At 49.8% G+C, this 26,075-nt stretch overlaps 1 protein-coding gene across 9 annotated transcripts in view; it reads right to left on the minus strand.

The window, feature by feature from the left end:
* The window catches only part of PALD1 (phosphatase domain containing paladin 1), a 112,193-nt gene that overhangs the window by 53,907 nt on the left and 32,211 nt on the right, over positions 1–26,075 (minus strand). The window contains exon 2 of one of the 9 annotated variants that reach the window (XM_030941440.1): positions 6,478–6,609. The exons of the other annotated variants lie outside the window; for them this stretch is intronic. The gene's annotated coding sequence lies outside the window, so the exon portion shown is untranslated. The remainder of the gene's footprint in view (positions 1–6,477; positions 6,610–26,075) is intronic. 9 annotated transcript variants of the gene reach the window in all.

The following is a 26,075-nucleotide window of genomic DNA, read 5'->3' on the forward strand; positions in this document are numbered from 1 at the left end:
GGCAGGAAGGAGGCCTCATGGCTGTCACACACTGAGATGACAAGTCAAGGTGGGCATGGAGCAGGAAGTGGGCAAAGTTGGACAGAATGACCGGACGGCCCGCAGAGGTACTGTGGCACATGAAGGCCAGTACCCAGGGCCAGCAGAGTGTGGGGATGCAAATCAGGTCGGCCCACTGGGCTGGGAGAAGCTGTGGAGGGATGGGGAAGTCCCTGCCTGCCCTCAGCGAGCAGGGCCAAGCCTCCCTCTCAGCTCACCTGGCAGACAGGCTCTCAGGATGACAAAGCCTGCCCCACAGCCAGCAGCGGTCCCCGGTCACCAGGTGCAGGCCAGCCATCACGGGCCTGCAGGTTCCTGGAATTCAGGACCTTTTCCAGCACCCCTAGTTGCCTGCCTCCAAGTGGGTCTGCTCTGCTGTTCTGTCTATGGGATCTCAGATTGGGAAGCGGGAAAAGGCTATAATAAGCATTCTGAGGACAACTGGGAAAATCTGAGGATGGAGTATATGCTGGATAAATTAACGTCCTCAGATTGTGCCTAAAAGGAGAATGCCCTTGTTCTTAGCAAATACAGGCTGAAGCGTTTGGGGGTAAGGCCTCTTGATGTCTGACATTCATATGATTTAGAAAGAGAAGTAAATGGAACAAATCTTACCTGGTATTGGCAGACAGGAGACAGTTTACTTACTGCACTCTTCCTATTTTTTATTTTTTGAGACGGAGTCTCACTCTGTCACCAGGCTGGAGGGCAGTAACACGATCTCGGCTCACTGCAACCTCCGCTTCCCAGGTTCAAGCAATTCCTGACTCAGCCTCCCGAGTGGCCGGGACTACAGGCAAGTGCCACCACTCCCGGCTAATTTTTTTATTTTTTTATTTTTTGCAGAGATGGGGTTTCACCATGTTGGCCAGACTGGTCTCGAAATCCTAACCTCAAATGATGCACCGACCTCAGCCTCCCAAAGTGGTGAGATTACAGGCATAAGCCACCGCGTCCGGCGAACTCTTTCAATTTGTCTGTAGGTTTAAAATTTTTCCAAATAAAAAAATGGGGGTTAAAAAATTTCAAAAATAAAACTGAGAAGTGTTAAGGGGTCTTATGAGAAGTGCTCCATGGATTCCTTCTGGTTCTGCCCGAGGACCCAGAGGACGCACCCTAACTGGAGGGAGACAGCTTGTGGCCCACAGGCCAAAAGGGGTTGCTTTCAGGAGCGATCTGTATGATCCTCATAGTTTTGTACTTCCCATGCTAATTAGCCACCCGTACTTTGAAATCAATGAATTTCAAATAAAAATCTAGATCTCGGCCGGGTGCGGTGGCTCACGCCTGTAATCCCAATACTTTCGGAGGCCGAGGCGAGTGGATCACGAGGTCAGGAGATCGAGACCATCCTGGCTAACATGGTGAAACCCTGTCTCTACTAAACACACACACACACACACACACACACACACACACACACACACACACAATCTAGATCTCTGGCTTCTCTTGGTGAATTAAAAAATTTGCAACAACAAGGTGCCACTGGAGGAGGTGAGTGGGAGTTGGACTCAGGCAGGGATCCCGGCAGTCTACCAGACTGGCTGGGCCTCCACACTGCACTTGGGCCCTGCCCTGGCCTTTTGCGGGCTAGAAGGGGACTGTGATCCCAGTCTAACCCTGTCCTGGGGTGGGCCTTCCACTGCTGTACCATGTTCACTTGTGTCCCAGAACCTGCAGAGCTTCCTCGCTTTTCCCAAGCCTTTCAGTCCCTGGCCTCTTGGCCACTGTCCTATGAATGAGCTTGGCCCTTGCCCTCAGGCCTCAGGAGCCCAGACACAGACCACACTTTCTTGGCATGCTCTGACCACACTAAGAAGAGGTCACTGCCTCCCTAATTCTAACCACTGCCACTGAGCTGTCTGCTAACACCTCTAAAGCTTTTCTCCCTCAGGCTCGGCCCCTGCTTCCTGCTTCCTGGCCAAAAGCATGGGTTTTCTGGTCCCAAGGCAGGACTGATATCCCCACTGGGAAATCTCTCTGTGACAGACTCAAGCCCTGAAGCTCTGGTCCAGCTTTTCAGCCTGGGAATGGCCCAGATTTAATCAAAAAGCTCACAATGCCTTCATCCCCCAGAAGCAGGGACAGTCGGCTGAGAACACAGCTGCCCAGAGCCAAGACTGCATTCCCCACCTCCCTAACAGCGACCTGGGGCTATTAAGCGGCCTTTAAGAGGTGTGATTAGGCCTTGAGGGCTCTGTCCTTACGGTGGATTCCATGCCTTTTTTTGGGAGGGAGTCTCGCTCTATTGCCCAGGCTGGAGTGCAGTGGCATGATCTCGGCTCACCGCAAGCTCCGCCTCAAGGGTTCAGCCATTCTCCTGCCTCAGTCTCCTGAGTAGCTGGGACTACAGGCACCCGCCACCACACCCGGCTAATTTTTGTATTTTTAGTCGAGATGGAGTTTCACCATGTTGGCTAGGCTGGTCTCAAACTCCTAACCTCATGATCCACCCATCTCGGCCTCCCACAGTGCTGGGATTACAGACATGAGCCAGCATGCCCAGGGCTCGATGCCTTTTAAAAGAGGGATTTGGGGAGTGAGTTTTATCTGTTTCACATGCTCATTTGCCCTTCTGCCTTCTGCCATAAGAGGACACAGCAAGAAGGCCCGTGCCAGATGCCAAGCAGATATCAGTGCTGTGCTCTTAGACTTCCCAGTCTCTAGAATTGTAAGTCAAATAAATTTCTGTTCATTATAAATTACCCAGTCCATGGTATTCTGTGATAGCAGCAGAAAATGGACTAAGACAGGGACATAAGGGTCAGTATAAGATGCCAAGTTCTGGAATCCTTCCTTACAAGACCCCTTTCCTCCCTGTCTCGATCCTGTTGCCTGGACACAGATGTGATAACTAAAGTTTCACAGCCATCTTGAACCATGAGCCCTCGAAGCCACGACCTGGGAACGGTGCAGTGGACATCAAGTTCCCCAAGGAAACTAGGGTAGAGCTACTATACCAGACCTGGTCTGCAAAACTCTGGGCTTAGACAAGACGAAGAAATAAACTTCCAACTTGTGTAAACCACTGTTATCTGGCTTTTCCTATTACTTGCAGCCAAATCTAATCCTGATTAATGCACTCTGTTATTTTTAGGTTTGGCCCTCGGTGATCACAAGCCACATGGGAACAGGAGAGAATTTATTTCTTTCTCCTCTTGCAGGAGAATGTCAAGTTTCCCCACCGGTGAAAGCCAGGCTACACTGTGGGCTGGCAGCTCCATGTTTGGGCAGAGTGACTCCAGGATCCTGAGAGTCCAGGATCCACATGCGCAGTGTACGGAACACAGAAGACATAATCCCTGCCCACCAGGGCCTGCAAGATAGCTGAGGATATGCACACATGAGATGCGTACTGTTAGAGCACCATCAACTAACTGCGAGACAGCATGGTAAAGCAGCTTTCCCTGAGTCAGCGGCAGAGATTTCGAAAGTCCTAAGCTGCTAAATGTTTGTTCCACTCTATAGATAGAGACGTGGCCTCTACTGCTTCAAAGTGGCAGAGAAAGACCACAAGCCTCTCTCCATCTGAAGGGCAGAGTCTCTCTTTTGCCCTCCAGGGAGCCTTCTGAGCCAAGGATGTCCCTGGGAAGCAAGAAGGTGTTATCTGGATGGGAGGGACCCTGCCCTGTTGGTTCTTTCAGGAAGGAGCAGAGGGAGCGGTGTGTAACAATTAGGAAGGAGCTGGTCAACTCAGGGAAAGGCAATGCCTTCTTCTCCTGAAAGAGCCTGAGCTCCTGTCCATCTCCAGGTTCCACGCAGCCAGGTGTTGGGGGCAAATGCCTTTGGGGTGGGGGGCCCAGGGAGAATAGGGTTAAGAGTATCTGGAATGCTCATGTGCTCAGTTCCAGGAAGTCGGGCATTTGGACATTTCAAGGTCAGCAGGAACTCAGAGTGACCTGAGACCTCACCCAGGGCTCTGCCCTGCTGACACTCTCCTGGCTGCCACCAGGGAGTAGGCCCAGAGTGCCAGTGGGAGAGCATGCTTCAGCCCCACTTCCAACCTCCAGCAATCTCGCAGGGACCTAAAGAATCATTTCAAGGAGCTGGGGAGAACCATGACCTGGATTCTGGGCATCTGTCTCCATCCCACCCATCCCTGTGGCCTCCAGTCTAAACTCCTTTGCCCAGTACTCAAGTACCCCCTTACCCACTCTTATCTCAACACCACGAATTTGCCCCACACATCCCCAATATTTTAGGCAAATCTAGATCCCAGCTGCCCTGTAGTGTTGAACAGAAAAAAAAGCCCGACTAGAAGTTTTCCTCCAGCCCTGACTTGCCAAGAGTTCAGCACAGCTCGCGCTTATTTCCATCTGGACGAGATAGATGGGTGGCTTTCAAACATTTCAGCAGCTGAATTCTTTGTGCAAAATCAATGTTTCCTGAAAGCCCTGTGTGTCAAACAGCCAGGAGCAGAGCTGGTATACTGGCTGCACACTCAGAAGAAGCTACAGCACTTCCTGCCCTGAGACCCACCCTTTGCCCTCCTAGAGAGAAGAAGTTCCAGAGCTGCCCCACAGAGCTGCTCAAGGCCCTCAAGGCCCTCCCAGGACATAAGGCCCCTCCTTGCCCTCACCCTTGTGGGTCCCACAACCAGGCATGCCAGCCCACCCTCACCCCCTTCAGTACATCCATCAACATCCAGTGGAAATGAATGGGCCTCCTGCTCCAAGCCGAGCAGCACTCAGCCCGTGCTCCACCCAGCCTGGCCCTGACCCCAGTGGCCTGGCGTTTCCTAAGTACATGCCTCACCTCCCCACTCCAGGTCTCATGTTCCTTCTGTGGGGCAGCCCCACTAACAGCGTTCAGCCTATAATAGTTGTAGATTCCAAATGTCACTTTATCAAGTGCATTTCGCACTGGCTATCTCATTGGAACTTCAGGACAACCTTATGAGGAAGAGAGAAGCACAGGGCAACTGTCTCTTCCAGCAGGTGAAAAAAACAGGCCTGGCCGGGCGCGGTGGCTCAAGCCTGTAATCCCAGCACTTTGGGAGGCCGAGGCGGGTGGATCACGAGGTCAGGAGATCGAGACCATCCTGGCTAACAAGGTGAAACCCCGTCTCTACTAAAAAATACAAAAAACTAGCCGGGCGAGGTGGCAGGCGCCTGTAGTCCCAGCTACTCGGGAGGCTGAGGCAGGAGAATGGCGTAAACCTGGGAGGCGGAGCTTGCAGTGAGCTGAGATCCGGCCACTGCACTCCAGCCTGGGCGACAGAGCGAAACTCCCTCTCAAAAAAAAAAGAAAAAAGAAAAAAACAGGCCAGAGAGTTCTCTACAAGACAAGACAGAGCCCAGCCTCCGTTTCCTCAGCTGGCTCTTCCTGCACTCCACCTACCACTCCCTCATTCCTCTGCAGAAGCCACCCCAGCTTTCCCAACAGACACTGGGAAGCTTAGAGCAGGGACTGGCAGGAGGCAAAGAACACATGGGACCCAGGGGGAGAGTACCCCTTCCAGAGCCACGGCCTCTCACACGCCCCTGGCAGCCAGATGCCCAGAGTGAGTAACAATGGAGCTAAAAATAGGGCCCAACTCTGGGGGATGGCAGGGGGCTGAGTGGCCAGCTGGAGGAAACATCTGCCTCAGCTGGAGAACAAACCCAGAGGAAGCTGCCCTGCTGCAGTGTTCCCCTACTGTGGGTGCAGGGCACATGAAACGTCCAGGTCTGTACCAAGGGCAGCAGCTCAGACCAGCCCCTCACCTGCCCTGGGCCTGGTCCCACAGCTACCACAGGCCGGCACACACACACACACACACACACTGGTCCCGCAGCTCCCACAGGCCTGCACACACACACACACACATGCACATACACTGGTCCCGCAGCTCCCACAGGCCTGCACACACATACACACACACACACACACACACACAGAGGTCCCGCAGCTCCCACAGGCCTGCACACACACACACACACACACACACACACACACGCCGTAGAGAGTGGAAACTCACCTTGGGCACCCATGTGTGTCTTAGAGTTGAGAGCCAGAAGTACCTTTGAGACCCAAGTCTGACCCTTTCATTTTACAAAGGAGGAAACGGTCCACGGGTGGCCGGAGACCTGCCCACAGTCATAAGAACAGTGGGCGGTGGTGCTGGGACAGGCGTCTCCTGCTCCTCACTCTCTATGGCACCCCCCGCTCATGCGCATCACTGGGCACGTCCAGCCAGGGCCAGAGACCACCCTGATCCCAAGGAGGCAGATTCCACTTTAAGCGTATCAGTTGGACTCAGGGTACAGCACGTGGCAGTCCAGGAGCACACTGGGCTGGCCCAGCCCTTCTCCAACCTGCTGCTCCCCAATTCCCATGCCCTAAACTCCAGCCAGTGCACCTCCTCACAGTCCGCAGAATGGGCACCATCAACAGGCCTTGGCAAATAATCAACATCAATAACAAAAATAACATGAAAGCCGAGGAGCATCTTACTGGACCAGGGGGTGGGAGCGGGGTGTTCTGCAGTCTGTTTACGGCAGAAATGTTGCCTTTGAAGATCCTTGACATGTTCCATAAACAACAAGGCTAGGCCGTCTCTCAAATGGTCTGGTCCAGCCAGTTTTCCTGCAGCGACAGAACAGATGCTGCTGTTTCTTCTGTGGAGCAGTGGAAGTCTGAGGGCCACACACCAGCCCCTAACTCACTCATTACACATCTTCCTGACTGGCTCAGCCTTCTTGTCCAGCCCACTCCCTGCACCAGGGGCCTTCCTTACCCTCCCCTCCATTCCTTCCCACCACAGGGGTCTCCCTGGGGGACCACCAGGCAGGAGCTAGGGCTCGCCTTCAATGGCATCCTCCGGGCCTGGCCTGTTCTTGGCACAAAGGAGCCACTTGGATAAACAAAACTGGGAAAATTTTTAAAAAACAATAAAAAGCTAGCCTGGGCAAGATGGTGAGACCTCATCTCTAACACATACATACACCACACACACACACACACACACACACACACACACACACACATACATACAAATGTAATAATTAGCCAGCGTGGTGGTATGTACCTGTGGTCCCAGCACTTTGGGAGGCCAAGGCTGGCAGATAGCTTGAGGTCAAGAGTTCAAGACCAGCTTGGGCAACATGGCGAAACCCCATCTCTACTAAAAGTACAAAAATTAGCCAAGTGTGGTGGCGCACACCTTCGGTCCCAGCTACTTGGGAGGCTAAGGTGGGAGGATCACTTGAGCCCAGGTCAAGGCTGCAGTGAGTTGTGATCACACCACTGCACTCCAGCCTGGGCGACAAGAGCGAAACCCTCTAAAAAATTTTTTTTTGGAGACAGGGTTTCGCTCTTGTCACCCAGGTTGGAGTGCGGTGGTGTGATCTCGGTTCACCGCAACCTCCACCTCCTGGGTTCAAGCGATTCTCCTGCCTTAGCCTCCAAGTAGCTGGGATTACAGGCACCCGCCACCATGCCCAGCTAAATTTTTTTTTTTTTTTGTATTTTTAGTAGAGACGGGGTTTCACCATGGCTGGTTCAGGCTGGTCTTGAACTCCTGACCTCAGGTGATCCATCCACCTCGACCTCCCAAAATGCTGGGATTACAGGCATGAGTCACCATGCCTGGCCTAAAAAAAATTTTTTTTAATAAAAAGATGTTTTTTTAAAGGATCAACTTTGCAGGTGTCTGTGTTGTGAAAATAAACCAGACAGCACAGATGGGGTTTTAGCCCAGGTCCCAGAATACAACATACAGCCCATAAGTGGCCACCATGTGTTGACTGCCTAAAAGAAAACGCTGGGTGGAAGGCGCTGACCTCTGACAGCCCCCACCCCCAGGTGAGAAGGCTAAGGAGGAGGACACATGGAGGTCAGAAGTCAGGGAAGCCCTTTCAGGTCAGAAGGAGGGCAGAGTGACTCTAAGGGGGCTCCTCTCTGAGACGCAGATCCCACCCATGAGGGAGTTGCCTGGCTGAGACCCCTGGGTCTCTCAATGAGTCGTGCCCTCCCCGCCACTCAGAGGGGCAAGAAAAATGGGGCACTTATCAAGTCCCCTGGGCCCCTCACTCACTCCCGACGACCAAACGTGTTAGCACCTTGAGCAGGATTTGAAATCACAAACACTGAATTCTTAACCCAATGGCTTCCACCTCCACCCCCCAGGCTGTGTCTTTCAGGTTCGTTGGGGGAATGGATAATAATGGCAGCAGGTAACATGTGCTGAACTCCAAGAGCGTGCCAGGCACCGGGCTCAGCAGTGCATCTGTCATCTAATCCTACAGTTCTGAAAGCAGGCTCCACGGACTCCAGGGCCCAGTGCCTTCCTTCCAGGGGTTCAGGGGTCAACAGGATTCTCACGGCAGCACTAACGCGTCACTGCCTTTCACTGGAATGACATTTGGTGGCTCAAAAGCCATGGGGGGGTGAAACTGCTAGAGGCTCAGTAGAAACAAGGCAGCAGCCCCAAAATGGGCCAGTCTCACTGTGTTCCCAGAGACATGCACTCACAGTGACAAAATTCGCCAGTGTCACATAAGGGTCCATGATGAGGCAGTAAAAATGATTAGTTTCACTGAATCTTAGCCTTTGGGTACATGCCCATTTGACATTCTATGTGATAAAATGGGAAGTGCATGTAAGGCCCAAGAATGACAGGGGTCTAGAAATCACACAGAGTTCATCACAGTTGGAGTTGACCCAGCCTTTGGTCCAAAGAACATTGTTTTTATTTTATTTTATTTCTGAGATGGGGGTCTTGCTTTGTCACCCAGGCTGGAGTGCAGTGGCACGATCATGGTTCACCACATCCTTAACCCGGACTCAAGCCATCCTCCCACCACCTCAGCCTCCCAAATAGCTGGGACTACAGGTGTGTGCCACCATGCCCGGCTAACTTTTGTATTTTGGGTAGATATAGGGTTTGGCCATGTTGTCCAGGATGGTCTCCAACTCCTGGGCTAAAGTGATCCGCCTGCCTCAGCCTCCCAAAATGCTGGGACTACAGACACGAGCCACTGCACCTGGCCGGGAACACCATTTTTACTTGACAGAATGACCAACAAACAGTGGGTTTTCAGATATGAGTATTTGGCAGACTTTTTTTTTTCTTTTCTTTTCTTTTGAGACAGAGTTTCTCTCTTGTTGCCCAGGCTGGAGTACAATGGCACAATCTCAGCTCACCGCAACCTCCGTCTCCCAGGTTGAAGCAATTCTCCTGCCTCAGTCTCCCGAGTAGTTGAAATTACAGGCATGCGCCACCACGCCCGGCTAATTTTGTATTTTTTTTTTAGTAGAGATGGGGTTTCCCCATGTTGGTCAGGCTAGTCTCGAACTCCCGACCTCAGGTGATCCGCCTGCCTCGGCCTCCCAAAGTGCTGGGATTGTAGGCATGAGCCATCGCGCCCGACCATGGCAGATATTTTCACAAAAATGAGTAAAATGAACCTGTCCCTTCAAAGAAAACAACTGACTGAATTTGTTGCCAATAATAAAGCTGGAGCTGGGAGCTTTCGAGGGACAATTATCATTTTGGAAAGCGTGTGTCACCCACTGTGAGTTCAAAAGCTGCTGAAAACAGAAAGATTTTTCTGATAATAGGTGTGTTGATAGTAACAGATGTGACTTTTTTTTAATGTTGACAGGAAACGTATCCACATTTGGAAGATCTGTGTAACACACAGGGCCAATATTTCCCCAAAGACAGATGCCTGATATTACAAAATCCCGTAACAGAGCCATTCACACTGCAACACAGGCCAGAGGATCTTAACGTGACGAGGTACAAAATGTTCATTAATGTGCTTTCAGACTCCGCATTTCAACTAGCTTTAAGAATCAACCACCTGTCAAATTTTTATGTAGGAGCAAAGGAAAATATCTAGAAGCTAATAAAATATTCCTCCCTTTTCACAATACGTATCTGTGGTGAAGCCAATTTTCTTCACCATACTTCAGTCAAAACAATGTATCACAATAGATTGAGTGCAGAGGCAGACATGAGAATCTAGCTGTCTTCTGTTAAGCCAGACACGAAAGAGGCTTGCAAATCTGTAAGGTAATGCCACTCTTCCCATTCAATTTTTTGTTTTGGAACATATATTTTCCAGGAAAAATAATAGATTTTATTTATATTGCCATATAATAGGTTTGTTATAAATGAATTTATAAATATGTGTTTTTGTTTGTTTTCTGAGACGGAGTCTTGATCTGTCACCCAGGCCAGAGTGCAGTGGTGCAATCTCGGCTCACTGCAACCTCCACCTCCCAGGTTCAAGCGATTCTCCTGCCTCAGCCTCCCGAGTAGCTGAGATCACAGGCACGTGCTACCATGCCTAATTTTTGTATTTTTAGTAGAGACAGGGTTTCACCATGTTGGCCAGGCTGGTCTCGAACTCCTGACCTCGGGTGATCTGCCCACCTCGGCCTCCCAAAGTGCTGGGATTACAGGCGTGAGCCACTGTGTCCAGCCAAAATATGTGTTTTAAATAAACTGTTTCAATTTCCAGTGTGGTAGCTATTGATATATGTATATAAGCCACACAGAAGCTCTTAGAGTCATCAATTTTTAAGTGTAAAGGAGCCCTGAGAATACGTTTACAAACAGTTTGATTTCACCTTCATAACCCTTACCTCACTCCCATTTTTGCAGGTGCAGACACTGAGGCCCAGACAGTCAGGGTTAACTTGCCCCAAGGGTGCGCAGGTGGCTGAGCAGGGCTCAAAGTCAGGCAGCCAGGCTTCCCGGGCATGCTCTTTATAGCTGCCCCTCATCTTACATTACTCTCCCAAAGGAAGTGCAGAAGGATAAAAGAAGACGTGATACGAGGGAAGCCACAGACATGAAAGAAGAGAACGTAAGTAAATATTTGTATAATCTTGGGGCAGAAAAGAACTTTCTACACAAAATTCTGGAGGCAGAACACATAGTTAAAGATGGATAGATCAGACTGCATAAAAAATAAATCAGCTTTTGACCAATCAGAAGAAACAAAACACGAAGTTACAAGGCAAATGACAAACTGGATAAAAATATTTTCAACGTATTTTTATTATTTCTCATTCTCTTTTTTTCTTCTGAGACAGTCTCACTCTGTCACTCAGGCTGGAGTGCAGTGGCGTGATACAGGTTCACCACAGCCTCCACCTCCCAGGTTCAAGCGATTCATGTCTCAGCCTGCTGAGTAGCTGGGACTACAGGCACATGCCACCACGCCTGGCTAATTTTTTTATTTTTAGTAGAGACAGGGTTTCGCCATGTTGGCCAGGCTGTTCTCGAACTCCTGACCTAAGGTGATCCACCCACCTTGGCTTCCCTAAGTGCTGGGATTACAGGCATGAGCCACCGTGCCCGGCCTATTATCTCATTCAACATACGGATTATTTTTCAAACAAATGGGAAAACAAGTACATCTTGAAAGTAAAGCAGACCAAAAATAACAAGCAAAATAGAAAGAGAAGAAATACAAATGGTCAATGAACATGAGACACAATGTCCAACCTAACTTGTAATGGAAAACCTAGAAATCGGCCGGGCACGGTGGCTGACTCCTGTAATCCCAGCACTTTGGGAGGCCAAGGCAAGCAGATCACCTGAGGTCAGGAGTTTGAGACCAGCCTGAGCAACATGGAGAAACCCTGTCTCTACTACAAATACAAAATTAGCTGGGCATGGTGGTGCATGCCTGCAATTCCAGCTACTCAGGAGGCTGAGGCAGGAGAATTTGAACCCAGGATGTGGAGGTTGCAGTGAGCTGAGATCATGCCACTGCACTCCAGCCTGGGCAACAAGAGCGAAACTCTGAAAGAAAAGAGGAGAGCGGAAGGGAGGAGAGGAGACGCGAGGCGAGGGGAGGGAAGGGGAGGAGAGGGGAGAGAAAAGACCAGACCCAGAAACAATGAGAATCATGCAGTGTCCATCATCACATTGGAAGTGAACCAGGGTGGAAACGCCCATGTGAGCATGGGCACTGGGGACGGGCTCTCTCCTGAGCACCTGGCAGGATGTAAACCGGTAATAATTCTAAAATATCTTTAAAATGGCCTTTTTAGATTAATGGAACCAGGTAGTATTTGCTTATGTTGGCTTCTTCCGCCCCATATCCTGTTAGGGATATTCATCCACCACTCCATCCATTTTCATGACTACACAATGACGTCCATGATACATTCGACTTCAACCACCATGAATGTGAAAGATATTTCTAGTTTTTCACTAATATCAACAAAACTGTCCTGCAGACCCTTTGACCCTGCAATCCTTCTATCAATGTATCCAAAGGAAACAGAGAAAGACAGGGCCACAAAGGTATCCAGTACCGTTTTGTTGATATTAGTGAAAGATTAGAAATGTCTTTCACACCAACAGTGCTTGAAGTTGAATGTATCATGGACATCATTAAGGTCATGAAAATGGATGGAGCAGCAGATGAACATCCTTAAGAGGATATGGAGCGAAAAAAGCCAACATAAGCAAATACTACATGATCCCATATATCTAAAACTCAGAAACAGGCAAAACTAGTCTATGATGTTCAAAGTCAGGCAAGAAGTCCTGTTGAGAGCAGGAAGAGGGTGTGGTGCTGGGATACAGAAGTCTGTGTTTTTTGTAGAGATGGGGGTCTCGTCTCACTATGTTGCCCAGGTTGGTCTCAAATTCCTGGCCTTAACTAATCCTCCTGCCTCAGTCTCCCAGGGCACTGGGATCACAGGCATGAGCCACTGTCCTTGGCTCTTTTATGGATGTTAAACTTCGAATGAAGTAGCAGCTTATTTACTGGTGTAGAAAAGTATCTACTATATGTCTAGTTTTAAAAACAAATAGACACCACAGTATTTTAGAGTTTTGTTCCATTAAAAAGGGGGAGGCCTCTTGTATACAAATGTGCATGAACATAGATATGCATGCACGCGCACGTGCGCGCACACACACACACACAGGAAAAATGTCTAGAAGGACGAATCTCAAAACATCAATGGTGAACCGTGGTTATCTCTGGAAAATGGGATCTCAGATGATTTTTCTCAGCTTCCTGGATATCTTTATTTTCTCTCATTTCCCTACAGTAAAAATACACTATTTAGAGAAAAAAGAAAGACAAAAAAAAAAAAAAAAAACTACACAGTGGCCACTGACACCAGCAACCATGGTTCTGCATCAACTTTACAGCCCAAGAGACCCTGACCCCACGGGGTAAGGACGCTCCTGAGGTGCCAGTGCTGGAACGCTCAACACCTTCCTGTGGGAAAACTGGCCAGTGGGGTCAGAAGGAGCTTCGCAGACCCTGGCGGCGTCCCTCACCAGAGGCCCATGGCTTGGCCTCTCTGAGCCTTGCTTTCCTGCAGGGCAGTGAAGGTTAAATAAGGCCACGATGTCCTGTCCAGACCAGGTTAGTTCTCAGGGTAGCTGTTACACCCAGGCTCCCCCAGGTTCCAAGAAGGCCCACAGAGGCCGAGAAACTTCCTCACCTCATGCAGTGGGCCTGTGAGGCCTGGTTTTCCCCAGAAACAACCACAGGAGGCACCCTGGCCCACAAAGTCCTCCCCACAATTGGAGTGTGGTCCGGAGGCCTGACCCCAGGAAATCCTCTCCCCTCCCTGGGCCTCAGCATATCCAGGAGTAAAAGGAGCAGGCTGGGCATTGCACTTGACCTCATGTAGCCTCCCTCAGTGGCAGGAACAGTGGGATGGCTTATCCAGACAGGAAGTGACCTCGCCGGATGAAAGACATTCCATCAGGAGCCCCCACCTGCTGGTGGCCTGTGGGGTCATGGGAGCCAGGAATGGGTAGGCATACAGAGACCAAGGAGGAAGCAGGATTTACTGCTGAAGGCCAGGCACACGGCAGACCCCCGGCAGGGAAGTGACTTCATTTCACACATTGTCCTCTTCACTTCCGCCCCTGGCATGGGAGGAACTTAACCCTAAGTGGGCCATATTGCACCGGCTCCAGCCAACTCCACATGGACCAGAGCAAAAGAGTTCAAGCTTTCTCCTCTCCCCCACCCCTGCAATCCCCAATCCACACATAAGGAAACTGAGGCTTGGAGAGGCTGACAGAAGCACAGGGACTCCAGCACCTGTCCCATCATACTGAGCTGCACAGTGGAAGATGTTAACTGATGGTCAGGAACTTGGGGAAGGCTTCCTGAAAGAGGATGTAGCTGAGCTGGGCCCTAAAGGATGAGCAACATTTGACAGACAGGAAAGGGGAGGAAGCGCACTCTGTGCAGATGGAGCAGCATGGAGACAGAGGTGCTTCCTGCACAGTATTGTGGGAAGAATTAAGGAGCTTGTGAGGCCAGAATATAGGATGAGGTGGGGTAGGCCGAACCCCAGTCCCTGGGGACCATGCCAGGATCTTAGGTGTTGCTCTGCGGGGTGTGATGTGCTGCCCAGCTGTGGCAATGGGATAGAAGCACAACCACGGCCTGTGTCCACCTAGTGGGGCTGCAGGGAGGAGGCAACATGTGGAGGCACCTGAACAAGGGGGTGGGTATTGCTCTGTGACATCCGGGGCGCAAAGCTCACCCCACCACCCCACCAACCCCAATCAAACTAAGAAAGAAGTTCACAGTACCAACAGTACCATGTGCCAAGGTCTGTACCACATGCCAGACCAACGAGCAAGCAGGGTGTTGAGTGCAGACTGCCTGGGCTCGAGCCTCAGCTCCACCATGAGCAGCCTGATGCCCCTGACTGAAGATCCACCTCTCTATGCTTCAACATCTGTCAGTGAAGCCCATGTCCACGCCCACCTCTGAGGCCACGGGGACTAACTGAGAAATCCTCTGTACAGATCCACCTGAGTGCCACAGCTGGGGCGTGGCAAAGAGTCACTGCCATATCATTTCTCCAAATAGCCCTGTGGCTACAGATTGTGGCCATTCTGATGCACCAGGAGGCTGAGTGACTTGGCCTAGAACTCACGGCAAAGAAACAGTGGAGCAAAGATTCAAACTCAGGCCATCTGGCCCCCAATGCCTAGGCTCACACCAGCCCATCAGGCAAAACAAAACCCACAAGACTGAAACCTGCACCTGCCAGCTGTGGCTCTCTAGGCCCCCAGGCAGCTTTAGGCAGCGCTCTACCACCTCAAACCTCCAGTGGCAGAGGGAGGGGCAGGGAGAAAATGCCAGGCCACGGGAGAGGAAGAAAAATATTTTTAAGCTTCTCCCTCTTCCTGTTTATCGGTCCCTTCCATCCTGAAGTCCTGGTAGCTGTTTTTTGCACGGAAAGTCCTGCCAAGAGGGACATCCTGCCGTGTGGCCGCCCCAGGCCAGGCCTCCCCTGCCAGCCTCACACTACAGGCTTTGAGGCCCACCTCCCTGCAGACACTCCCGCCTGGCCCAGAGGCTACATAAAGAGGCTTTCAGAAGAAGCTGGGGCCCAGGAAGGGGACCTGGAGCTGGGAGAAGGGGCCCATACCATGGCACCAATCAACTCCACACTCAGGCCAGAGAGGTGACAAGAAGGATTTGAAGAAATAACTCTAAGCCTGGTATTGAAGGAAGGGCCAGAGCCAGAGCTGGGATCAGGAACACACAGCACTGGCTGTAGAGCCAGGTAGAACTGGCATCCAAACCTAGCTGGCTCACAACTTCCTGTGTGACCTTGGCTAAGTTACTGAACTTATGTGAGCCTAGTTCCCTTATCTGTAAAATAAGGATAATGTTAATACCTACTTCATAGGGATGTGGTAAGGATTACATGAGACAATGTAAGGAAAGTGCTAGCACCTGGTAAACATAATAAATGCTATTTATTGCCACTCTCACCATCAAGCTGATCCCCTCACTCAATCCCAAAGATGTATGATACCTTTTTTTCTCCTTTTTTTTTTTTTTGAGACAAAGTTTTGCTCTTATTGCCCAATCTGGAGTACAATGGGGCGATCTCGGCTCACTGTAACCTCTGCCTCCTAGGCTCAAGCAATTCTCCAGCCTCAGCCTCCCAAGTAGCTGGGATTACAGGCGTGCACTACCACACCTGGCTAATTTTTTGTATTTTTGTAGAAACAGGGTTTTACCATGTTAGCCAGGCTGGTCTCAAACTCCTGACCTCAAGTGATCTACCACCTCGGCCTCCCAAAGTGCTGGAATTACAGGAGTGAGCCACCGCGCCCGGTCTGTGCAATACCTTTCAAATATACTCAAAAGAACAATTACAGCCTCAAAAAAACAAAACAGGACAGGCAGAGTGGCTCATGCTTGTTATCTCCACACTTTGGGAGGCTAGGCAAGATGACTGCTTGAAGCCAGGAGTTTGATACCAGCCTGGGCAACACAAGATCTCATCTCTATAAAAAATAATTTTAAAGATTAGCTGGGTGTGGCGGCACGCTCCTGTGGTACCAGCTACTCGGGAGGCTGAAACAGGAGGATTGCTTGAGCCCAGGAACTTGAGGTTGCAGTGAGCTAAGACCATGCCGCTGTGCTCGTTCTGGCTTTGGTGATAAGAGCAAAACCCCATCTCTAAAGAAAAATAAATGTTAACATTTTTTAAAAGAAACGAATTCTGACACATGCTATAATATGGATGAACCTTGAGGACATTATGTTACATGTTTAAATAAGCCAGACACAAAAGAAGAAATGTTGTACAATTCCATTAATATGAGATACCTTGGTCATATTCAGAGACAGGAAGTCAAACTGTGGGTGCCAGGGTCTGGAGGAGAGGGAGTGGGGAGTTAGTGTTTAATGGTGCAGAGTTTCAGTTTGGAAAGAAGGAAAAGCTTTGGGGCTGGATGGTGGTGATGGGTGCACAACAATGTGAATGTTCTTAATGACATTAAATTATACAATTTTAAATGGCCAAAATGGTAAATTTTATGCTATGTATATTTTACCATCGTAAAAGAAAATTAAGGCCTCATTAAAAAATGTTTTTAATAGGCCAGGCACATGGCTCATGCCCGTAATCCCAGCACTTTGGGAGGCCGAGGCGGACGGATCATGAGGTCAGGAGATTAAGACCATCCTGGTTAACACAGTGAAACCCTGTTTCTACTAAAAATACACACACACACAAAAAAATCAGCCAGGCACAGTGGCACATGCCTGTAGTCCCAGGAGGCTGAGGCAAGAGAATCGCTTGAACCCAGGAGGCGGAGGTTACAGTGGGCTGAGATCGTGCTACTACTGCACTCCAGACTGGGTGACAGAGCAAGACTTTGTCTCAAAAAAAAAAAAAAAAGTTTTTAATGCCTCTGTTCATTTCCGTCTCCACCCCTGCACAGCTCAGGATGGAGAGATGGAGCAGATATGGAAAGAGCTAAAGGCATCACCACCCATAGAGTTGGCACAGTCAGGAGAGCTGTGCAACAGGCGTTGAGGAAAGACCCAAATGCTACCTCGGGTCAGGGAGTTGGCGGCCTCGTGGCTAGGCGTGCACTGGCCCCAGACAGGCTGGGTCTGAGCGAGGCATCTGTGCACACCTGCACCCTCCAGGAGCACGTGTGAGTAGAAGGTGTGTGTGGGGCCCTGCTCAGATCTTCATTCACGAATGTGCACCGTCCCAGGCTCAAGATGCCAGTACAGCCCCTATGTGCTGATTGGGGTCTGTGCCTGGCCAGCCCATAGCACCAACATCCACAAACAGCAAGCCCTCCTCATCTCTTCCAGCACCAACCACCACAAGGGCAAACTACAGTCTAGCCACTCTCTCTGGAGCCAGGGATGGGGAAGGAGGCAGGCGAGGAAGGCAGAGAAGACTGCTGCTTCATGGGCACACACAGTGAAACGAGACTTGGAAATATGGCCCTCCAGAAGCTCCTCACCCCCAACTCCAGCCTGACCACTCTCCCACGAGGCTGCAGCTGGGGGTGGGAGGTTGGTAAGACTGGAAGGTGAAGGGAGGAAGACGGTTAGACAGGCTAATCGAGTTACCATGTGACCCTGGGCAAGGCTCTTCCTCTCTCAGACCCTCTGGAACCTCCTCCATCTCCCTCTTGGTGAAAGGAGGATTCTACCCCAGCACCCAGCAGTTCACACCTGGCTCTACGTCCTAGAGAAGCGGGTGTTCATGTTCATCAAAAGACACAAAAATGTTCACAGTAGCTTTATCCACAAGCACAAAAATGGAAACACGGCAAAGGCCCAACAATAAGAACAAGAATCAGCAAATTGTCCCTACCAAGGAAACCTACTCAGCAAGGAAAGGAACAAACCACTGATACCTGCAGCCACACAGGTGACTCCCTCGGGGCTGATGTGGAATGAAAGATACCAGATAAAAGCAGCTCATACCGTGTTAGTCCACTTGTACAAAGTTCAAGAATAGGCAGGACTGATCCTGGGGAAAGCCGTCAGGAGAGTGACTACCTGCAGGGGTGGGAGGCTGGGGGAAAGGACCGAGAAGGGGCACCAGGGAACCTCTGGGGCACTGGAAATCTTCTACACCTTGATCTGGGTAGGGAGACACAAGTGATACAACCGCAGCAACTCATCAAGCTATGCCTTGATTCACTATCTGGAAATTAGATCTCAATTGACAAAATAAAATAGAAATAGCTAATAACTCATACTCTGCTTTCCCCTGAGGACTGCAGTGAGGCTATACTAAGAGGTTGTGTGTGGAAATATGGCAAGGGTTGGGTTATGGGTAAGAACATGGGCTGGGAGTCCGAAAGACCAGAGTTCAAGTTCTGATACTCCCTAATGGGATACTCTTTCCCCCTTTTTTTTTTATTTTGTTGTTGGTTAACCAGGTGTTGTTGTTGTTGTTGTTGTTGTTTGAGAGTCTCCCTCTGTTGCCCAGGCTGGAATGCAGTGGTGCGATCATGACTCACTGCAGCCTCGACCTCCCAGACTCAAGCAATCCTCCCACCTCAACCTCCCAAGTATCTGGCGAACTATGGGTACACTCTACCACAGCGGTCTAATTTTTTTTTTATTTTTGTAGAGACAAAGATCTCACTGTGCTGCCCAGGCTCCACTCAAACTCCTGGGCATCAGTGATCCTCCTGCTTCAGCCTCCCACAGTGCTGGGATTACAGGTGTGAGCCACCACACCCAGCCTGAGATTTTTGATTACAAAAGTAACTTGTACTTACTGTCACAAGTCAAAGGTCTATACAGAAAATGCTTATGCCCTTCCCATCCCCATCCAAGTCCACCTCTTAAGCTTCCTTGTGCAACAAGCTTTTGCCCTTAACAGGACAACACAAACACCCTTCCCAGCCAATACAGGTAATTCCAACACTGGTGTATTAAAACCAGTGTTTTAATACAAACACCCCTCCCAGCCTATACAGGTAATTCCAACCCTGTCTGCTTAATGGTGGCAAGCCATTTCATTGCATCACCACTCATTCAACAAATAGCTGCGAAGTACTGACCCTGTCAACCAGACAGGCACAGACCCGGACCCTCATGGAGCAGATCTTCCAACAAGAGAGGGAGGGAGGGAGGGAGTCCACCAGGGGACACGATTATGATACACTGTATACATTGTGATGTGGGCTACCAGGGGCTGAGGCTGAGCTAGAAGATGGGGAAGATAGGGAAAGGACATATTCTAGATATGACAGTCATGGAAGGCCTATGCTGACGTATGAAGACAGGAAGGCCCTGGCCATGTGAAGATGCATGCCCAGCAGCAGAGGGAATGGCCCGTGCAGATGCCCTGCGGTGGGAAAAACACAGAACTGAAAGGAGACAGCGAGTCTCCGGTTTACTGCTGCGAAATCCTTGTGCACACAGCCTTGCATCCTGATAGTTTACTTCTTTAGGACAGGTTACCAGAATTCGGGAGGCTGAGATAAAGATGTGCACTTAAACAACTTTCAGAGATATTGCCAAATTACTTTTCTAAAATGTTGTTGCATTTTATACAGCAACCAACGCTGCTTCATGCTTAAGAAAGCCAGCTCCCCCACATCCTGCCTAGTTCAACATGTTACCAATCTTTTTCATTTCTGCCCACATAAAAGCTCCCTACTTCATTGTCTGCAGAATGGGAGACATGACCAGTTCCCTTCCACAGGATGCTGTGAGGCTTAACTGAGAAATCCCTGTAATCTGCCAAGCCCAGTGCCTCACACAGAGCAAGCCCCTGTCCACAGGAGCAGGCTCTTACCATCCTTTCCATGCAAATGCCCAGAGGTAGCTGCCAGTTCCATCATTACCCCGCTGACAAGGGGAACTTCTAAGGGAGCTCTGAACGCTCAAACCCACAAGGTTCACATGGCTGTTCTGGAGTCAGGGATATGAGGAAGAAGAGGTGGCAACTGTGGTTCAGCCAGAGAGCCCTGGCCAGGGAGTCAAGAGACCAGGTTCCACTCCACCTTTCTGAGGATCATTTTCTCATCTGTAAAACGGGCTCATGCATTCTCTCTTCCTGTAGCCATCCTACAAACATTTCTGGGACACCACCTATGTGTGAGGCACTGTTCTAAGAGCCAGAAATACAGAGCAAAAATCCCTGCCTCATGCATCCTAGCAAGAGACACAGAAATAAACTATATAAATTAGTAAAATAGTACACAAGGAGATGCAGGCAAGAAGTGAAAGTTTAGACAAGGTATGCAGGGGAGGCCTCACATGAGAGTAAAGACCTGAAGGAAGTGGCGCGGCAGCCCTGTGCCTCTCTGGAGAAAAAGCACCCCAGGTGGCGGGGCTAGCCTATGCAAATGTCCTGTGGTGGGTGATCCTAGGGTACTGAAAGAGTCATGAGCTAGCCAGTGGGGCTGCGACAAGGTGAGCATGAGGCTGGGTATTGGATGGTGGTGTCCTGCAAGCCACAGTAAGGACACTGGCTTTCACTGTAAGGATACAGGGAGCCCCTAGGGAGCTTGGAACACAGAAGTGCTCTGACCTGAGTTTTAAGTTCTGACAAGGTCTGCTAGCTGCTGTGTTAGAAGAGTTGGTTGGGGACAAGGGCAGAAACCAGCAGAAACATCAGGTGGCACTGCAACAGTGCAGGTGATGCTGGAAGTGGGGCCGGCGGCAGAGGACAGGTGAAGACATGGCTCATCCTGTATCCATGCTGAAGGTGAGGCCAGTGAACCTCCTGGCACGTCTTTTCTGAAGTGTAAGAGAAAGAGAGAAACCACAGACAGTTTTGCAGTGTTTAGCCTGGACACCCAGAAGCATGGGGTTGCCGCCAACTGAGACGGGCCAGACTGGGGGGAAGTGAGTGTGCAGTGAGGACTGAACAGAGAGACAAGGGAAGGGGGCCACCGCCACCCTCAGCTGCAATCTTAGAAGGAAGCAGCATCGGAAAAGAGGAACTGGTCCTGAGGCTCACACAGACCATTGTGGAAAGCAACACAAAAGACAGAGGAAAAGAGGATCCGGAGAGGAAGTCAGCACGGCATGTCTGACCCGTGACAGACATCACTGTCTGCAGAGCCCAGGCTGTGGCCATGGCTGGGCTGCTCACAGACCCACTCCACGGGTGGGGAAACTAAGGAAACAGTTCTACAGTAAGCATCTCTTGTTTAGGCGCCAGAAATGGGCTACAAGTAGTAACTCATGCCTGTAATTCCAACATTTTGAGAGGCTGAGGTGGGAGGATCACTTGAGCCCAGGAGTTCAAGGTTGCAGTGAACTGCAATCATGCCACTGCACTCCAACCTGGGCAACAGAGCAAGGCCCTGACTCAAAACAAGGAAGCAGCAGCAGCAGCTGGAAAGGGCCAGAATGAGCCAAGGTAGGGGGGCAGGCAGCCAGTGAGCCCATTTGCTTCCTATAGCTCGTACCGACGACCCCCAAAAATGGGACTATGGAGTGAGACACAGTGTCCTCACCCACCAAGGGAGACCCCAGGATTCCCAAGAGGTGATGCAGGACCCTGGGTTGCCAAAACTGAGAACATGACTCAATCCAGACTCCATGAATGTCTGCTTAGGGATCTGTGAAATTTTTAAATTGAGATATAATTCACATACCCAAAATTCACGCTTTAAAGTACAGATGCTCCTTGATGTAACCATGGGGTTTCATTCTGACAAACCCATCATAAATTATACATATCATAAGTCAAGGCCGGGTGAGGTGGCTCATGCCCGTAATCCCAGCAGTTTGGGAGGCTGATGTGGGCGGATCACCTGAGGTCAGGAGTTCTACACCAGCCTGGCCAACATGGTGAAACCCCATCTCTACTAAATACACAAAAATTAGCCAGGCGTGGTGGTGGGTACCTGTAATCCCAGCTACTCAGGAAGCTGAGGCAGGAGAATCGTTTGAACCCAGGAGGCAGAGGTTGCAGTGAGCCAAGATCGCGCCACTGCACTCCAGCCTGGGTGACAGAGCAAGACTCTGTCTCAAAAAAAAAAAAAAAAAGTCAAACACGTATTTAATTCTGGTAACACAGCAGACAGTCCTTGACTTACGATGGTTCCACTTACACTTTTTCAACTTTACAATGGTAGAGTGATACAAATCGCAGGATGTAAGGAGGTCCTTGACTTACCACGGAGTTATATCCAGATATACTCATCGTTAAGTTGAAAAAGCGTTAAGTGGAACCATCGTAAGTCAGAGACCGTCTGTATATGACTTAATGTTTTTTAGTATATTCACAAAGTTGTACAACCATCGCCACTGTCTAATTCCAGAACATCAAACTCAAAAAGTTAAAGACTTACCATATGACCAAGTAATCCTACTGCTGAGTGTATACCCAAGAGAATCAAAAACAAGTATCCAAACAAATGCTTGTACATGAACATTCATAGCAGCCAAACAGCTATTCACAATAGCTGAAAGGTGGAAACAACCCAAATGTCCATCAAACAATAAATGAATAAACAAACTGTGGCCTATCCATACAATGGAAAGTTATTCAGCCATAAAAGGGAATGGAGTACTGATACTTGCTACAACACAGATGAGCCCTGAACACTATGCTAAGTGAAAAAAGCCAGACACAGAAGGTCACATATGACATGATTCCCCTTATACAAACTATCCAAAATAGGTAAATCCAGAGACAGAATGCAGATCCATGGTTGCCGAAGGCTGGGGGAGGGGAAACTGGGAGGGATTACTTAATGGATAGATGGGGTTTTCCTTTTGGGGTGATGAACATGTTTTGGAACTGGAAATGTTTGCAGTGATGGTTGCACAACATTGCAAATGTACTAAATGCCACTGAATTGTACACTTTAAAAGGATTATTTTTAATGTTAATTTCAAAAAGTAATGAGAGCATCCCCTGGTCCTCTGAATAATCATCTCATAAGCAAGCAGTGCCCTACAATTTGAGCCTCAAGTTTGCTCCTGTGTTTACAATCCAGTTCCTTCTCCATGAAGGCCAAATGGTATCATCTCACACAGCACAAAGAAAGGCTGTGATTCAAATAGGAATAAAAGGGGGTGTGGAGGAAGAACAGAGCCACCCCATAGCCCATGGCAGCCTGGAGGTGCCCATTCAAAGGCCCAGCTTCTTAGCAGTCAGGACCATGTGCATGTTGAGAGCATCTGCATGAACTGAGCAAAGCCCATCTCTGTGCCAAATTCCTGGTTCCTACAAGAAGTGGGTTTAAGAGCCACTACAAGCAGATTTCAATAATGCCACTATTCCATGCTTATCTTCAATCAAACAAGCCAGCTTTCCAGGTATCAGGCGATGCCCTATTAAAAGAGACATTCAGGGATTGCTCACGTGCAGTCTAGGCTTAAATGTGAGGTCTGATTACACCAAACCGTCCCATCAGCCCAACATTATTAATACTTTCCTGTACAGCAGGCCCAAGAAACAGAGGCAGGGGACACAGGAGAAGTCCAAGGGCACAGTTCTCTCCATCAACCCAAGGTTGGCAGTGTAGGTGCAGTTAACATCCTTCCAATTAAAGTCATATTGTTCATTGGAAATGAGTTGGCTTTCTAGTTTTACTACTATTTCCTGGATTTTTAAATAGTTTTGTAAAAACTTTAAGTCTAAGGTGTTTATGCCTGGTCTTATACACATTTCAGTTATAGTACAGTAAGAATAATGTCAATCAGCAAGTGAGGGGTTTGTTGTTGTTGTTCAAAAGGGAGTCTTGAGCTCAGGAGTTCAAGGCCTGGGCAACACAAGACCTCGTTTCTATTTAAAAAAAAAATTGTAGGCCGGGCGCGGTGGCTCAAGCCTGTAATCCCAGCACTTTGGGAGGCCGAGACGGGCGGATCACTAGGTCAGGAGATCGAGACCATCCTGGCTAACAAGGTGAAACCCCGTCTCTACTAAAAAAAAAATACAAAAAACTAGCCGGGTGAGGTGGCGGGCACCTGTAGTCCCAGCTACTTGGGAGGCTGAGGCAGGAGAATGGCGTGAACCCAGGAGGCGGAGCTTGCAGTGAGCTGAGATCCGGCCACTGCACTCCAGCCTGGGCGACAGAGCCAGACTCCGTCTAAAAAAAGAAAAAATTTTAAACACACGCCTGTGGTCCTAGATACTCAGGAGACTGAGAAGGAAGGATCACCTGAGCCCAGAAGGTTGAGGCTGCAGTGAGCCATGACTGCACCACTGCACCCCAGCCTGAGCAACAGAGTGAGACCTTTAAAAAGAGAGAGAGAGAGAGAGAGCCGGGCACGGTAGCTCACGCCTGTAATCCCACCATTATGGGAGGCCGAGGCAGATGGATCACCTGAGGTCAGGAGTTCAAGACCAGCCTGGCCAACATGGTGAAACCTCATCTCTACTAAAAATACAAAAATTAGCTGGGCATGGTGGCAGGTACCTGTGATCCCAGCTACTCAGGAGTCTGAGGCAGGAGAATCACCTGAAGCTGGGAGGCAGAGGTTGCCATAAGCTGAGATCACACCACTATACTCCAGACTGGGCAACAGAGCGAGACTCTGTCTCAAAAAAAAAAGAGAGAGAGAGAGAGGGAGTCTACAAAAAACCCATATGTTGTATGACTTCATTTATATGAAATGTCTAGAATCGGCAAATCTATAGCAACAGAGAGCATGCTAGTGGGCTGGGGGTGGGGAATGACTACTAATGGGTACAGGGTATCTTTTGAGGTTGATGAAAATGTTGTAAAATTAAACTGTGGTGAGACGACAACTCTTTGAATGTATTAAAAGCTACTAAATGGTTGGGCGTGGTGGCTCACGCCTGTAATCCCAGTACTTTGGGAGGCCGAGGCGGGTGGATCACGAGGTCAGGATATCCAGACCATCCTGTCTAACATGGTGAAACCCCGTCTCTACTAAAAAATACAAAAAATTAGCCGGGCGTGGTGGCGGGCACCTGTAGTCCCAGCTGCTGGGGAGGCTGAGGCAGGAGAATGGCGTGAACCCAGGAGGCGGAGCTTGCAGTGAGCCCAGATCGTGTCACTGCACTCCAGCCTGGGCCACAGAGTGAAACTCCGTCTCAAAAAAAAAAAAAAAAACCTACTAAATGGGTGAATTGTACAGCATGTGAATTAGATCTCAATAGGGCTGTGAATTGGGAGTCCATGTATTACCCACATTTGAGCAGCACTGAGCTGGAGAAAGGGAGACATCCACAAACCCACCTATGCAGAGCTCCCTGCCAGGTCCTCCCCCTCCCCCTACAGGACTCCTGAGCCCAGGATGGGACCCCAGGTCACAAGACAACCCCATCCTGGGTGAGCAGGTGGCTGCCCTGGAACCACCACACAGGATTCCTATCTCCTGGAACCCATGTCTTACAATTAAGGCACTACTTTGAACTGTTAAGTTAGGAAAGACTTAAAAACAATGAAAACAACCAACTTTAGGATGCAAGGGATGGGGTTCATTTACACATTGACGGCAGCGTCAAGGAAAGCAGCATAACATAAGACTCAGAGCCCCTGGGACCCCACTGACTGCGGTCTCACTGGCTGGGGTTGGGGTGGAGCCAGGAGGGTGAAAATCTGAGCCCAGGCAGCCCCTTCCTCAGAGGCCACGGGCATCCCATCCTCCACCCACGCAGGCCAGGCAAGACGGCTACTGGGAGGCCCCTATAAGCTGCCTAAAGAGACTTTGGCAAGGGGCAACTTCCCAAGGGTCCCTCCTCTGTCAACCCAACAAACTGCCCTGTCCTGGACCTATTCCTTCCAGTGACACTTCAGAGAGACGGGAAGAAGCCCCCACCAGTGGCAGCCAAGTTGGGGTCAGTGGTGAAGCGGCAGGAGGACACATCCACCC

This window comes from Rhinopithecus roxellana, chromosome 11 (assembly GCF_007565055.1).
Source record: "Rhinopithecus roxellana isolate Shanxi Qingling chromosome 11, ASM756505v1, whole genome shotgun sequence".
Lineage (NCBI taxonomy): Eukaryota > Metazoa > Chordata > Mammalia > Primates > Cercopithecidae > Rhinopithecus > Rhinopithecus roxellana.